Below are 5,083 nucleotides of genomic sequence, written 5' to 3'. Positions count from 1 at the left end.
ACACTTTATTTTGATAGTCCACTTTAGACATTCTATTAACTATACGTAACTTTGTAACTACATGTCAACTAATTCTCATTCATTTGCATCTACATGTCTACTAACTCTCAGAGTAGACTGTTAGGGTAGGTTTAGGGTTAGTAGAATGTTAAGAAAGAAAGTGTTAGAAGATATTAAGCAGACAGTCTACTAATACTCTACTAACTGCTAGTTGACATGTAGTTGCAAAGTTACTTACTGTTAATAGAATGTCTAAAGTGGACTATCAAAATAAAGTGTTACCATATATATATATATATATATATATAGGGCCCTATGAAATTCGTTTAATTTTTTCCCTAAATTCCGTTTTTTATGTTTCAATTTTTCTGGATTCCTTTTTTTTCCTCCATTTTAGATTTTTCTGAACTCCTTTTTAAATGGTTAAATTACATTGTATTCATCAAAAAGCATTTAAAATCATTAAAATCAAATTAAAGTCATGGAACTTGTACAATTTCACATCAGCTTATTAAAAGTTTAACAAAAATGACGTTTAGGGCCCTATGAATTTTTTTTTTCTCACCATGTTTTATTGTTACCAAATACTGTGTTAACATGCCTAATTATTTGAATGCATAAAAACAACTTAATTTATTAAAATAGATTCTTACAATAGCCTTATGCTTTTTTCCCTCAGAAATTATGTGTTGTGTATTTAAATTCTTCTAGTTTTCAGAAAAAAATAAACAAACTTTATTTTTTTTTGGCAAACAACAGGGATTTACTATTAAAATTAAAACATGAAAGAAATGTTTTGTGATTATTCCTTAAAAAATAAAGTTTTAATAATTTTACTAGTAGTACATTCTACTGAACAATACTAGGCTAATATATTTCAGGCACAATGTCTTCAAGTTAAACCAAACTTTTATTTTGACGGGTTGCCGTGAATACCTTTTAAGTTTCTGAGTGTATATGATATAGTTTCTCTCAAATGAAATGGTAAAATGCTCATAAAGTGACTCTCAGAACAGTTCTGGAGATGTTGTACATGTATGTATGTCCTCATTTAGTGAGACGGCAGACGCTGAAAACACAGCGAGCATCTCGCACGCTTCAGTATGACTGTAGTAAACAAAACCACGCGTCTGCGCCATTCACTCATACCGAGACAAACAGCACATAAAGACTTCATATTTAAATAGTATTTTTGCAGTTTAAGATTTACAGATACTGGTCCATATCACAATTAGATTTAAGTGTAATGACCTACTTTTGATTAATTCATCCAAACTTTGACAAATTCCGTGACATTCCACATTATACAGTAAATTCCGTTTTTATGACTGGATTCCGTTTTACTGGTTTTTCGCATCATGGAAATGTATACAATTTTAAAACTCCCTATTTTTTCCAGATTAACCATGGGAACCATCACTTATTTACTGTTTAAATATTTTAAAATATAGGATGCTAATTATCGAAAATCAATTAATTTGATCTTTAGCATTTTTAAATCAATTATTAAATGAATCAAACAATTCACAATTAAAAAAATAAGTGCTTTAAGATCAACGCAAATGCATTGGCAGGATTTATAACTGATGCATCAAGAAAATTAGTAAATTCTTACACCCCTAATATATATAAATATATAACAAATGAGTAAAGTTCTTACCCTTGTTCAGATTATCAGCCATAGTCATTTCTCCGTAGCGACTAACACATCAGAATTAGGAGTTGTAAGTGATAAACATCTAGTTAGTAAGCAAGAAACTTTTTAAAAATTTGTACAGAAGCACCTGAAAGCAGAACGTCTTTAATGCAGCAAAAACGTGGGCGCCAAAAGGACTGAATATTCTAATTCACTACAGCTAACTGCTGCCCGATGTGTCACCATGACATACGGCAAAGTAACAGCTTGTTATCTTTTAGCTTTTAAAATTGAAATGAACTGCAAAGATTGCATTCCGCATAGCCAAAGAAACTAAATCTGACATTGAAAATCTAGCGCACGGTATGATCTCGAATGATAATAAGCTCCGTTCGGCTTTAAGAAGAGCACACACAGCCTCGCTGAACTGGTATCAGTTAGCACTTCAAAGGAATAGAGCGTGGACACAGTAAACAGCAGCCTCATTTGAAGTCATTTCCTTTCACTTACTCGCCACTCAGTCCTACTGAAAGCTTCTCTCAGCTCCAGGCCTCAAAATAAAACTCACCTAACTAAGAAATGTGCGTCGTAAATGAAAAAAAGCTGTATTTTCGGAAACTTTGCCCTATGAAAGTGTCTTAAAGGGCAAAATTGCCATGGTAGCTTAGCTGCGTAGTTTGTCACAGAGTAGACGTGAGCTTTACTTGAGCTTATTCCGTAAATTCCTGCGTGTGATTGACACCTGACTGCGGCTCGTCAGAACGGAACACGGATATGGGACACCCCGTAATGTGGGCTGTCGTCTCTGCAGCTGTCAGGATTTGCATAATCACACTAATATCCCAAATGGCCAGAGTGATTCTAGTAAGGGCGGCCGTCAATCATCATCAGCGGGGTCCTATCAATCACACACACATGCATCCACTGGAGGAGGAAATTACCTAGGAACCACAAATGAGTGAACCAACAAACTATGGGCTACCTGTATCTATCAGGTATTTAATACTAAACCACTAGCTGAAAAGACAATACTACTATTATCTTACCGTATTTTTATTTGTCCTCAAATCATCTCATGGAGAGTGCTCCATCTAAATGTATTACCTGACGCAACATGAACTTCATCCAGGATGAGCAGTCGGACGATCTGAGACAAAGCCACGTCCCCCACACTCTTCCTGGTCACCACATCCCACTTCTCTGGAGTCGTCACCAACATCTACAACACAATACAGTCATTAGACGATTAAGGCCTTGCAAACATGTGCTCTGAATGATCAGTAGCTTGTCCTGGCATTTGCCAGTGACATGATGTTTGCAATATACTGTCAGTTGCTTTGGTACAAACTGTCCATTAAACATAACATAAACATAAATGTGAAGAAAAACAAACAATAATGCATACTAGAGAATGCTCTACAGATTTTTTCTTCTTCTAGTCTGTCAAGAAGTCATGATCCCATGACATCAGTTGCAATTCTTCTATACATGATGAATGATTAATTTTCTGGATGACTAGTCAACTGTTTAAAGTCGTGCAAGTCCTAATGCATACTCAAGTGAATGAGATGCCTCTACCATCTGGATAACTGTATGAGCATGCTATGAGATTTCTACCATTTTCAAATACATCCTATATGACCAACATTCATCTAATGTTAATATGCAGTATGTGTGTTTTTTACACTGGTATCTCTTTCTCCTTTCTTCTGGAGGACTTTTTGTTTTGCATTAACAATACGTTTACAGATGACTGGTGGAAACTAGGTCTGTGAGCAGCCAACTCTTAAGAAAAATGTCCAAGTATCTCTCGAGAGAATTACATGTGGTTTGTGTTTAAAAAAGTAAATGAGAGGCTAAGGTATAGAAACATCTCAGGTGTGTGTTCACTGCTGTGTGTGTGCACTTTGGATGGGATAAATGCAGAGCACTAATTCCGAGTATGGGTCACCATACTTGGCCACATGTCACGTCACTTTCACTTTCAGTGCTTCCACAATTATCAAACAAATGAACAGAAAAGAATATCATTCTTACCGGTCCATTTCTAAAGGTGACTGTAGGGATGGGCGATTTTGGCAAACAAATAAAATCGAGATTTTTTTTAGAACATTTGACCGATTCTCGATTTTTTTTTTACGATTTTTAACTAGTCAACTTGAAAATGTAACTACTGCATGATTCAAGTAACTATTTCTTTATTAACCCTCTAGTTAAAGAAAATTCTATTCCAAGTGCATCACGCCACCACCCATGAAGTTGCCAACGTGATATAAATGTTAAACAAATCACAAATATCTTTGCAGAAAAGATGCATGAACTACATATTGTACAACGTTTCTTATGCATATTATATGTTCAGAAAGTTAAGGTAATTCAAATTTAAAATGACTTAAAGGTATAGCACAAGTAGACTATTATTAACTATAAATGTTCTGTAAAAACAACAGCAGCTTTCAGCCTGTCACAATGATGCAAACATGAAATATCAGACATACAGTAGTAATAATCACAGGTTTTTTATTCGCTTGCGCTGCTTTTCCATTCTTTTTTTCTGTGTAAACATGGATGCATTTAACTATTGCGCTCGCGCCTCTTGCAGCGTCTCATGCATGAAACGACAGTCTAACTACACGGCGCTCAAGTTAAAAGAAGTTCACTCCCATCTTCTTGCATGTTTTTTTCCTATTCCACTGTCCACGTCGCATCTTTATCAACACAAAAGCACATTCTGTGTGAATGGCGCCTTGTGATATGAGCGTGTCACATGTGAGCGGTTAATCCCGTGCGCCGAAATACGGTCAGATCGTTTTTTTCTCTTTACTGTTATCATTGGAATATTGTCAAAGTGTCTAATTCTGACGTTTGGCAATATTTCTATTCAAAATCGCGATTCCTCGATTTCTAAAAAAAAAAAAAATTGTGGCAAAACATTCCATTCGAATTCATCTATAAAATCGTCCAGCCCTAGGTGACTCACTGTAAACTGCACCAATCTGCTCAATATAAAGAACTGAAGGGATGCTTGTTGAATAATGCTGTTTATATATCTCTACTGACTATGTTCCAGACAAAATCTGGCCAGTTCAATTGTTTTTCCCCACACATGAATAGCTAGAAAAGCTCCAAAAGAAGCTAAAACATTAAGTATGTAAGTGTACAATAATCACTAAGCTCCAGCTCCCTCGGTGATGTCCTTTCCTTTTTCTAATGTATAGTTAATTTGGTTTGTTCTCCAGTATTCTTGCCACTTGAAGTTAAACCTACTTGTTTTGTGGTCCTCAGCTACCTGCTTTTGTAATTTCCCAATACATACTATGTACATTTTTTGTTAGTCATACTGGTTCCTATCCAGTTCAAAATTAAATATATAAAAATGCAAAAAGTTTTTTAGGAGCAAAAAAAAAAGGTCACATTAAAGGGATAGTTCACCCAAAAATGAAAATT

General features: G+C 35.2%; 1 pseudogene; it reads right to left on the bottom strand.

The window, feature by feature from the left end:
- Positions 1–5,083, bottom strand: part of LOC107714405 (activating signal cointegrator 1 complex subunit 3-like) — a 226,910-nt pseudogene that overhangs the window by 97,966 nt on the left and 123,861 nt on the right.

The sequence above is a fragment of the Sinocyclocheilus rhinocerous genome, unplaced genomic scaffold (assembly GCF_001515625.1).
Source record: "Sinocyclocheilus rhinocerous isolate Xijiao unplaced genomic scaffold, SAMN03320098_v1.1 scaffold839, whole genome shotgun sequence".
Classification (NCBI taxonomy): Eukaryota; Metazoa; Chordata; class Actinopteri; order Cypriniformes; family Cyprinidae; genus Sinocyclocheilus; species Sinocyclocheilus rhinocerous.
Note: the sequence above shows the minus strand (reverse complement) of the source record. Positions and strands in the feature narration are given on the sequence as shown.